The sequence below is a fragment of the Stegastes partitus genome, unplaced genomic scaffold, assembly GCF_000690725.1.
Source record: "Stegastes partitus isolate 25-593 unplaced genomic scaffold, Stegastes_partitus-1.0.2 Scaffold1145, whole genome shotgun sequence".
NCBI lineage: Eukaryota > Metazoa > Chordata > Actinopteri > Pomacentridae > Stegastes > Stegastes partitus.
Window position 1 is genome coordinate 184954 of NW_007578876.1, and position 12151 is coordinate 197104.

The 12151-nt window shown below is 41.3% G+C and overlaps 1 protein-coding gene across 3 annotated transcripts in view; it reads left to right on the forward strand.

Moving 5' to 3' along the window:
* The first annotated feature begins 1918 nt into the window (after nt 1-1918).
* The window catches only part of pak4 (p21 protein (Cdc42/Rac)-activated kinase 4), a 37273-nt gene continuing 27040 nt past the window's right edge, over nt 1919-12151 (forward strand). For 2 of the 3 annotated variants that reach the window (XM_008296666.1, XM_008296668.1), the window contains exon 1: nt 1919-2066. The gene's annotated coding sequence lies outside the window, so the exon portion shown is untranslated. Of the gene's footprint in view, nt 2067-11378; nt 11653-12151 lie in introns of those variants that run through there. The other variant, XM_008296667.1, reaches the window with a different exon arrangement.

The following is a 12151-nucleotide window of genomic DNA, read 5'->3' on the forward strand; positions in this document are numbered from 1 at the left end:
TTGGCGTATTTGAATTAAACATGAAGAGACTTTACGCTGAGATGAAACAGGAGCACTTTTTAAACAGCAAATCACGTGTGTTGAGCTAGAAATCGTATTTTTTTCCGTTTGTTTTCCCTTTAAAGTGATCAACACGATGCTATAACGCAATAGGTGCAGTTAAATAAGCACAAAACATGCTTCATTTTCTCTGATTTAGTGCCATTTCAGGACATTTGTGTTAAAACTGTGGTGCAGATGAACTCTGTGAGTGTTTACGTCGCAGGTTGGACTCAATCCATCATGAGGTCTAATAAAAAATTGATTAGATGGAAGGAATCCTCAGGCGTCAGCTGACCTCTGATCCCTTTAACCTGATTATTAACCTCTAGCCTGTAAAACCCTGAAGTAAACACATGAGACTCCATTAGTCCTGGATGGATCTGGACTGTTTTTAATTCTATTCGCAAAAACTACGAGGCCAGAGAATGACCGAAAGAAGAAGATGTTGGAGTTTACATGTTTGTTTTTTTAACTGCAAGATAATATTTGTGCTGTTAAATGAACTGAGTTCTGCAAATTCCCTCCTAGTTGTTTAATGATTGTAAAAGGGAGGCAACACCGCCACCATGAGGCCAAACTGAGAACTGCAACACCGCCTTCCTCCTGCAAACTGTGATTTAAAACAACTTCTGTGAATAAATCTGGAAATATTCACATTTTGACACCAGATCATTATTTTAAAAATACTTTGAGGAACATCAGGGAGCTCGGTGCGTCGTAATAAAGAATAAATGAGTGGATGAATGGCAGTTTAGCAGAAGTTATTGTGTAAATAAAATGAACTTCCTTCATGTGAACTCGACCTCACGTTGAATCATCTCTAACATTAATGTGTTGTGCAAGAAGTGAGAGATATGACGCATGACTATAAAGGTGACGTCCTAATCTCTCTAATTTATCAGCATCCATGAACACATTTTGCTATTTTCTTCTTCTTATTTCCTTTTTCTGTCTTCGTAAATCACTTGTCATACATTTATCAGTGAATTGCTTCCATATGAGCGTGCACCAAATCATTGTTTTTAGGGTTAAATATCACTTTATTGCAAAAACTGAACAGTTAAGGCTTAAATTTGTGCCGTTAGAGATCCACTGGTGTAGCTGCCTGCACTCACTGTGGCTGTCAAGAGCACGGCAGCTCACATTTTATATTCATTCAGCTCTGATTTAACTTGAAATCGATCGATTATCAGGTTAAAATCTAAAGACTGAGGTACACCAGCGGTCCTGCACTAAAGAAAAGAGATACTCCAACCTTGGAAAAAAACCCAGAATCGTCTTTATTTGTGTTTTCTTAGCTCTGACAGTACTTGTACTAAATTAAAAACACATGCATGTATGATATTTTTACTGTAGTTACACTTATATTGCTTGTATTTCTACTTATATTTTTGCTCTTGTTTTACATTGTACTTATTATTTATGAGGCTTTTCAAAAAACCGGGACCTGAGGACTAATTTCGTACCACAAACATGTAAATGTGAGCTGACATGACAATAAAGTTCCTGGAATTTAAACGAGTGCAACAGGTTACAAACGTTTAATAAGACGTTAACTAATATGTACTAAAATCATGTTTAAAGGGGAGCAGACTTTTAGTGCACAATTACAGTTTTAAAAAAATAAAAGAAAAAAGAAAGAAAGAAAAGTAAAAAGTTATAGAAAAACAGTTATAAACAATAAATATAGATACCGGCACATTAAGGAGGTGGATGTTAGTGCAGGAAAAATGGTGAAAATTATTTAAAAAGAAGAAAAAACAAGACAAGATAAAGAAAACAAAACAAATCGATAAACTAAATCTGAATTCATCCGCGGCTCTGACTCGGTTGCCATGGAGAGCTTGGCCGCAGTTTCCCGGATGTACTATCTTCCCCTGTTCAACATGGCGTCGAGAAAGTGAGACTTCGGCTAATGTCACACAGTTTGCCCAAAGTTAGCCCGCTCATGCTCTTCTAACCGCCGGAAAGTTTATCTCCACGCCGCGGAGGCAGCGCAGAAAAGTTTTCCGGGGACTTTCCGGGTGAGTGAACCGCTTCGGGCCCGGCGGCTGAAGTTTAAAGCGCGTTGAGCGGTTAGCTTGTGGCGCCTCTCTGCTCCCCGTTGAGTCGCTAGCGGCGGCTAACGCTAGCTGCTCTCAGTCCGGTGAGGGTCCGAGGAGACCAGAACCACCTCCTTCTGTCCGCTCTCTGCGTGTGTTGTATGAATAATCTCCCACAGTGAGGGGGCTAAAGTTTGTGTTTTATAAGATGTGGTTAACGTAGAAGGCGACGGGCCACTTGTGAAAGTAATCAAAGTACTAAAAGCTGCTGCTTTGTGCGTCCAGACGAGCTAGTTTCTCGTGTTTCTTTGCTAAGACCCTGTAAGCTCGCTGCTCGGCTTAAATCCAGGAGAAAAAAAAAACTGCTTCTAGAAACATTCTCTGAAATCATCCTGTCATACTTCAGTGGACAGCTTGTTTTCATCGCTGTGTCTCTGTTAAGTTCCTGTTAATCAGTAGCAGAGAGGATGTTGTCTGTCTGGGGCTCGATCCACAGTGTTTCTCCAAATAATCTTTTTGCTCTTTCACGTGTTTATTTCCTTTTTATTCCAACGTTATAAACCCACTTTATTAAACACACCTGTGAGATCTAACACAATCCAACTCAACAGCTCTGTCATAAAGTCCACTGTTAAGAAGCTTCTTTAGTTTTCAATAAAATGATCTAAAAGGTGATAATTCCACTTTTTGGTGTTGCCCTGCTCACGTGTGTTCAAAAAAATGTAAACATCTGTAAATACAGTGCAGCACAGTGCACACAAACCACACACTGCCACCACAATAACAAATGTAAAGTAGATTTTCCACCTTTACGGCCGCAGCATTGTGTGAACATGAAGACGCTCAGTAAAAGGAGGATTTATGGCAGAGTATTAGTTTGCATGTGTGTGCCGCCCGAGGCTTTCATGTGTCTGCAGTGAGCGGAAAAAGGATTTTCTGTCAGCAAGGTTGTGCTGTTGGTGCTGGGCACACCGCACATTCCTGGGATGCCAGAGCTGTGTCGGAGGGGTCACTGTTCCCTCTCACAAGTACAGCACACCCAAACACAAACCTCTACATTAAGCTTTGTAGAGTTTTCAGCAACTGTGTCAGAGACAAAAAAAAAAGAAAAGAGGGTGACAAGCTGGGAAATCCCCGGGAAGTACTGGTCAGATGACTACCAGTAGATCAGGATGCTCTTTAAGTTGTTGTACGGTTGTGTTGCTACAGCTGGCTTTTCTTCGATGCAGTCCTGTTGAATTACCAGCTGAGTGGGTAATGATGGAGTTTGTAGCGCTAATTTGTTTAAACGAGAATCTCTTAATCCAGTCTCCCACAGCTGTAATAAGAAACATCCTCCTCTCCTGCTCGCTGTGTAAAATGAGGAGCCAACAGAGGCATTCAAACAGGAAAAACAGGCTGGCAGCAGGTTGAACACTTCTCCTCACTAATATATTCAGACCAGGTGTATGTTAAATCGAATTTGTGTGTTTTATGGTCACATAGGCAGTTAACAAGTAGAAGGGGAAGAAACTGGTTGGTTAGAATAGATAATGTAACTGAGTGTAAACTGCCTGCTGCTGTTTCTTCTGGTGTGATTACACATTGCTCAGGGAACCTATGTTCTGCTTTCTTTCTTTCTTCTCCTGAGAGGAGGCTTCAGTCAGCTCTGCTTCCTCCCTTCAGTAGTAAGACTGGAGCTCTGTGGTGCCCCGGAGGCAGCAGGATGGACCCAAACAGAAAAGGTTTATTGCTCTCAGGGTCAACAGTTCACAAAACTGAGTTTGAGTTCAAAATAGACTTGTTTTGGCCTTAAAGTTTAGGTACAACTAAACGTTCACAGTCTGAAAACTTGACTTCATGCTACCGGACAGGATAAATAGATTCACCAACATTTAATTTTACTATTTCGAAATCATTTCCCTTGGCTTATGGGCTGAAACCCAGACAACAATAAACCACAAAGTCTCCGGTAGAAGGAGCTTTGTTGCATCTTTTTCTCCTTCATTTCCTGTCATTTGTCTGCTGGCACTATGCAATGAAAACATAGCGCTCGCACAAGACTCGCATTGTTTTCTTCTTTAAGAGAGCTCTGACAACTTAAGACGGCAGACATCAATCCAGCGTTTGAAATGTCACCTGTTGCTGGCAGGTTTTTTATCAGCTTTGTAAGTCTTGAATTTACTACAGAATGAACCTCGTGGCTGATGTGTGCTAAATGTCAAATTTAGCTGCAGGTTTGTTCAGATTCAGGGTCCAAACAAATAAAAGAACACTCAGTTCGAAGCAGATTTGAGGGTTTTCGCTCTCGATTGTCAGACCCAGGTTTGGAGGAGGGGTGTTTGCGGTGGATCACAGCAGGGGAGTCGAGCCAGAAAGGTGGAGGCAATCAGGAGCCGTGGATGACTGTTGACAGACGTGTCCAACAGGGGGCAGAGCTGATGGCAGGAGGGATGTTGTCATTACTTTGATGCAGCTGACCCGAGGGTCCCTCGCTGAGCGAAGGAGGCAAAAGCAGCTGCTGTTCAGGCGTCTTTCTGTGAAATCCAAACAGCTCTGGCATCGACGTACTGTACAAGGTGACAGCTAGGGGCAAAAAGCATTGAGAGGCCGCGTTGATTTATTGTCAAGCGTTAAACTGATGATGTTGAAAGAGAAAAAGGAAATTTTCTGGTTTGGTGTGAGTGCGAACCAAGCAGAGGTTTGGTCGCAAAAATCTAAGATGGGAACGTTACAGTCAGCGTGTTTCCTGCTGTGTGAATTACAGTTTATTTATTTTTAGTATTTCATTTATTTCTGATCACATTTATCAAGCAACATGACAAAAGGAGGAAACTTTATTTCTGTGCAACATAGGATTGAAACTGCTTAACTTACTAAGAAGTTAATGGTTGTTTTGTACAGCTTCAGAAAGAGAACTGGTGCTTGGTAGCAATTCCAACACATCGTTTTGATCTCTGGTAATTTGTGACTCTTTCTTTTTTTTAATTTTTTTTTTAATGAAGTACATATATAAGTTAATTGACGTGTATCTGTAAATATGCATTTGACCCCTCCCACCGTCTTCTTCTGTCTCCTTTGTGTCCTTGCTGGTTGAGTTTGTGCTGTTGTGGATGAACAAGCATGGAAACATTAAAAGTGTCTCGTCTTTCCCCCGCGATCAGGTTTCACAGAAAAAGATGGCTTTGGCTTGAAAAGGAAGGGGGATGGACTAGATGTGTGAGGGAGGGTGATGGAGGAGCAGATATATGAAAGTGTGTATGTGCAGGCAGGTGTGAACGTTAGCGAGGAGGATGCAGAGCTACAGGCTAACAGCTAAACAATTAGATTGACTCCACCATGCATCAGCAAAATGATGGAGAAAAAAGAAGAGCTTTGGGTAAATTAACATTCCTTCTTGTTGTTTTATTCATTATCCAGTTAGTTAATGGATTTCCTAATTTATTTATTTATTTATTTTGCCAGAAAAGTTCTCAGAAATCCTGCCTATAGAGCTGTTTTTCATATGCAGAGATGGCTGCTGTACTTCATTATTAAAATCATCCTGGAAGATTCAGCCTTCTCAAAGAAAAAAAAAACTTTAAAGTGTCTGGAGGATCAAGCTAAGCTGGATTAAATAAGCCCTTGGTGGGGAAGAGAAGGGATAGGGAGGGGGGTAAAAAAGAAGTAACACACTGAGGGTCACATCAGAGCTTGTGTTATGATTCCCCCCATAACAAGGAGAACGGGCCAGGCTTATTGCCTTAGAGGAAAAAAAATAAAAATCCTCTGTGGAATGACGGCAGAAGCCAACATCAACACGGCCCTGTAGGTGCTCAGGAACAGAGGCAAGAACAGCGTATGAATGAAAGAAGTGTTCATTATCATAACAATAGCAGGCTGGCTTCAACTACAAAGTCAGAGTACAGTTAAAAACACTGTAATAAAGTCATTATAATCTGATGTGTTACTACAGATGCGACCTTAAAGCAAACCTTATTGTCATGCTTTCAGCCATTTACAGTCCTTTAACCCCATATTGCTAATGGTCTCCACTGCTCCCCTCCTGCCGTCAGCACTGATTTCAACCAGTCAATTAGCATGTTGGTAAAGTCGAGGCTCAACAGAAATCCTGTGAACTGCATTGCACTTGAACAGTTAAACTTCAGGGCTGAGATGCCGGTACATCTCGTATGCGAATGAGTCAGAGAGCTTCTTGTGTCTTGTTTCTATGTAAGTAAATTATTAATATCTTTAACTTTGAAAACAAGCAGTGTAGAGACATCACTTTGGGACATTTTTAATTGGCATCTTGTGCTATTTTCTGGCATTTTATGCAGCAAATGATAAAATAAAACCATCCCAGTGCGCCTTTCTTTGCTCACAGGAACAGAGCGAGGAGTTTTTTGATCTTGTGTTTGCTTGAGCAGTTGTTTAATTCCAGCTGAAAAATCAAGCTTGGACCTGCACGTTCCTGTGGAGGTTTTACAAACACCAACACAACACAAAGAGACTTCTGGATGGTGGCCGACATTCACCTCAGCTGCACTGGTGTTGCACTGCTAGTGAATGGTAGTGTGTTATAGTGGGAGGGCAGACAAGAGGGGAAACTGTTTTATGTGGAGGTTTTCTCTGTTTTCTCTGCTTGCCTGTAGCTGGAATCATCTGGGTGACGAAGGCAATCTGTGCTGCTATGAAATTAAACCCACTCTCATTTAGCACTTGTGATTAAATCTTTAACATTAATAAGACGACAGTATTATTAACTTTCATAGAACGTGATAGATTTCCTTTGGATTTCTGAGGAAACAGCTGCATGTAATTGGGATGTTTCTGCCATGAAACTGTAGATATTTGTCGTCGCTAACGTCGACTTGCTCGCGGACAACTTGGCTGTCTTGTAGGCTGTAATTCTTAGATGGGATGATGACTGTTGTCAGTAATGAGAGGGCAGACTGATGTGATGTTTGACTTGTCCGGCACAACAACATCGCCTCACTGTCTCAACAGCGTGCCGTCATTATGTCACGATGGTGCTGCTCTGAGTCACTTGTTTCACAGCAGGCTTTGGTGTTTAGCGTGACATTAGCGTTGTGTTTATGGGTCACCAACAGGCTTTGATGAGTGCAAAGTAATTACTCTGTTAGCGACCCGACTGTCAGCTGGAATCTGAATTTGATATCGAGTCTTTTCAGGTCATACATTAACTTTTTTCATACGCTGGTCTTAATCTAAAACTTCCAAAAACATATTCAGATGAAGCTCGATGTTGCCTGTCTTGTGATCCAGAGGAAGCACGTAATGTCCATCCATCATCTACACACCGCTTAATCCTCACTAGGGGGTCTGGAGTCTATCCCAGCTGACTCAGGGTGAAGGCAGGTTCACCTGGACAGGTGACCAGTCTATCACAGGGCTACACTTAGAGACAGACAACCAAGCACACTCACATTCACACCTACGGACAATTTACAATCACCAATTAACCTCAACATGTTTTTGGACTGTGTGGGAGGAAGTCGGAGAACTCGGAGAGAACCCACGCTGCACGGGGAGAACATGGAGACTCCATGCAGAAAGATCCTGGGTGTCCTCACCGGGACGCGAACCGGCGACCTTCTAGCTACTTTATTAATCCTCACTGGGAAATTCTGTTGTCGCAGCAGCAAGCAGAGAGAGTAAAGTGACCACCACCACAACACAAATACATCAGAAATAAGAAAAATATACTAAAGAGAGAGTAAAATATACTATGATTAAAATGCACTAACGTGAAACTAACATTATACATCGAATGAGGAAATTAAAGACACATGAACAACATTGTGCAGCAGAAAATCCTCTTAAGTTCTTTACATGTTAAACTCCAGTTGCCCATGAATACTAGCAACACATATTTCTACCAGATAATCAAATGAAATTAATAATATTGCACCTGTAGCTTTCTGATTTGCTCGCGTTGCCACTAGAGCTTGAATTGAAACCTACGGCTGATTAGAGGGCTGTCATCTGCAAACGCTGTGATGTAGCAACAGGAAATGCTCCCTCGTCATCTGTTTAAGAGAAATTTTTATGCCTCAGAGGATCAGAGGTTTTAAAGGTTACAGAAGGGGGAGCGATACAGTCAGAATTTTATCACGCTGCTCGTGTTGCGTGGAAACTTAGCGTATCTCACGAGCACCGCATACAGTCATGTTTCACAACTGCTTTATTATTATGTTCCTATTAAATCTTGAATCAATCCACGTCTTTAATTCCATCAGACCTATTTAAAGATGTTCCGTGTGCGGCGGCGTGGCCTGCTTGCGTTTGGCCGCTTTTGTTATCGTCTTTGTTTTCCACCTCACCACAGTGGCTGCGGTCAAACTCGTCTCTCTTGTGCTAAATGTTTTTTTAGTGTTTTTGTGTGTAATGACCCGTCACATCCTTTACATCCACGAACTTGACTCACGAGCTCCACCCAGGAAGCTCGACAGGAATACGTCTTTTGTGTCTTGTCAGCGAGGGCAGAGCCGGCGGAGGTTCCCGAAGGTCCCGTTCGCCGCCCGGTGTCTGCTGAGATGTGTGTGAACTCGGCTGTGCGCTCTGACTTCGCTCTCTCTCTCTCCCGTCTGTCTTTATCATTGACCTTTCCACATTCCACAACCTGCCTCTGGAAGTCGGCCCTCATTGGCTGCAACACTGCGTGCTTTGTTTGAACTCGGCCACGGGATTGGCAGGTCTGCGGGTTTCTGGCTCTGATACGTGGAGTGGACCAGTTCCTGCTGTATTTTTACGCTCAGAGGAATGTCAGCAGGACTTTTTTTTCCTTATTGAGGCTGACACTTTGCAGTCTGTTTGATAAGCAGGTAATTCACGGCACAACAGCTGCTTTCGATAAGGAACTCCTGTTTTAAAGCAACAACACACCTTTAAACGTGTGTTTTTGATGGTTAACTACAAGCAGAAAGAGCGAGACTAAAATATCATCTGTGATATTTATAATTTTAGTCATTAATGTGGCAACAAAACACCCAAAACTACCATAAAAACAAGTCTTATTTTATTTTAAAGGCCATTAAACACATTAAATATAGAACAAGTGCGTATTTATTTTATTTTGCGTTCTCTACAATAACTTTTTTAACTACTTTGGCTCAGTAACAAACCAGGACACGGGCAGAAATGTGTATGTTTTTTTTGTTTTTGCAAGCAGCATTTAGGTATGCGTTTAAAACAACAACGCTGACACAGTGGCCCGGTGAGCGTTGCCCACAGGTCTGTGTTTTGCCGTTTAGCCTTGACTCACGTTGGTGATGGATCTGTTTATATTAGCAGGCAGACGTGGTATTTCGCAGTAGCCTGCCCTGATCGGCCTGCTATGAATAGCACTAATTGGAGCCACACTGTCAGAGCCTGTTGTGCCAGAAGTGAGTCATATCGTCAAGTGACTGCGGCCGAACAATTAATCGATTTCAATCCCAAACAATGCAATTAGCAAAACGCACAGAATGCAGTTTGGAACAGACAAGTTGTCGCTAATAAATAATGAAACTCATGCTTTGATTTAATTAGAACAGACTGAAACTTTCAGGGTTGTTCACGCTGCTCTTTGATCCTCTTGTACTGTTGAGTTCAGGCCGACTTAAAGCCAGGCTCATTATTTAATGGCTGCGCCTCGTATGTTTTGCGGCAGAGATTAAACTGTTGTGTCAATGTTTTTTTAATTTCATATCGTCCCCCTTTCTTGGCACAGTCGCGCTTCTGATGGTGTCTTGTGGTGCTGCTGCATCACATGTTTTAGATCTATTACGCAGTAAATATTGAGCTAAAGCTTGACTTCAAAAAATTATTCTGCAAATCAAATCACAGCGTCTGTCAGACAAACCGCAACTAGATATTCTCTTTAAATGGTTCAGCCAAACGAGAGAGAGAAACAAAGACCTCTGTAAAACAACAACAATAATAATAATAATGCTATAGCCTTATCATTAACCTGGATTACTGACAACTAAATGCAGCAAATGCCTCATTATTCTTCCCCTTTATTGCTTCACTCTGTTTTGCTCTGTAGCATACATTTTCTAAGAATTTGTTTATTAATATTTGCAGTTAAGTCATTCATACAGTTCAAATACAGTAAAATAAATAAATAATAATAATGAGAACAACAAGTGTCTGAAAATTTTTTTAGGAGATTTAAATACAGAAAAGTACCACATTTGAATCCTTAATGTGCACACGTTTTCTTTTGAATAATGGCAAATACCTGGAAAATGATGATATTTTTTGCTGATTTAAATACAATACAATCGGGAAATTTAATGGTCAAACATTGTAAAATAATGAATTACAGACGTTTGATGTGCACATTATGTAGAGTTCTGGCTTGTTGTTTTAAAAAAAAGATTTACATGTAAGTTAATACTTTTTTTCATCTGATTTTTACTACTTAATATCTGTAACTAAACCAAAAACAATCTGGAAAATAGCAGCATATTGTTTAAAAACTGTACCTAAAATGCTTAATTGACTATTTTTCTGTTTTAAAAAAATGCGGAACACAGTTTTCTGTTTTTTAGCGATATATCATTGCAAACTGAATCTGAAAAACAATACGTATAAAGACGCTGCTTTTGGCTGTAGATGAACATTTTCTAGACCAAATGTTTTACTGATAAATGGAGAAAATAAACGGTGCGTTATTTGTTTGCAATCCTAGAAGCTTAAAAAAATAAATAAAAATAAATAAAACAAAAAAAAAAACGTTTATTTTTGACAGTGCGGCAAAAGGAAGTGAAGCAATTAGTTAAAAACTGTACCTGGAAAAAAAAATCTGTCAAAAATACCCCCCAAATTTTTCCGTTTTTCAGTTATATACCTTTAAAAAAAAAAAATCCGTCAAAAATGCTCCAAAAGTTATATCTATATCTTTATTTATATATTATCTATATATAGATATAGATAGATGCCTTTGGCTATAGATTAACATTTTAAAGACCAACAGTTTTACTAATTAATCGAGAAAATAAACCCTACATTATTTGATGAAACTTTAAAAAAAAAAAAGTTTATTTTTGACAGTGCGGCTACAGGAAGTGACGCAATCACGTGACTGCTCAGGTAATCAAACACCTGTAACAGCAGCTCCAGCTCGTGTGACAGAAAGTCCTACTGAACGGGCCGACTTGTATTTGTTAGGCTCAGCTGACAGGAGCCGTGCTAGTGAATGGAGCCGTGCTAACCCGTGCTAATCTCTCTCTCTCTCCCTCCCTCTCGCTCGCTCCCTCTCCCGGTGACGTCATGAAACTGGGCCGCGCTTTGCTGAAACCATAGGAATGCGACACACTTTGTATTTACAGCCCAGAGCCACAACACTTTTTCTTTCTCTCTCTCTGTGTGTGTGTGTGACTGCGTGTACCGCCCAGCCACCCGTTATCTCCGCCGGTGTCCGGGGTCGCTCTCATCCGCGGCGGCTCGAACCGAGTTGGATTTGTTCCGCGGAAACTACTTTGCCGCTGCAGGAGCCTGGTTTTCTTTTTTTTTTCCTCCTCGTCCTCCGCTCCGCGTTTCCGACATGAGATCAGGTGGATCGTGTGTTGCTGCTGGCTGAAGGTTTACCTGCTCCAGAGTGAGTATTTCCCTTCAGGATTTTTATTTTTAAATCACCATTTTAGCCATGCTTTCTTTTAATTTGGAGTTTAGTTGAGTTCAAGCGCAACTTCTCTCACTGAGGAAGTTAATCGGGGCCACAACAGAAGTCTGTTGTTGAAATCTCGCAGCGTGGATTAACCGAGAGTGAGAGAGAGAGAGAGAGGGAAAAAAAAGAAAAGCATAATAACTTTATTGTTGTGTGGAGCGGAGGGAGGGAGGAAAAGCCCGATGATTTCTGCTGGCTGTCTCCTTTAACTCTCCCTCCCTCCCTCCTCTGTCGCTCCATTCAAACCTGTTACTGGCTGCTCGGAGCGGTGACAGCTGCTGGATCCTCATCTGGTTCTGTGCACAAGTGTTGGTGGCACATGGAGACGAGGGGGAGGACAGCCACTCTCGGTGTGTCTTTGTGCTCACAGGTTGAGTTTTTATGCAGAAATGTAATGCTGTTTGTTATTATTGCACGTGGAAGTGGGTTC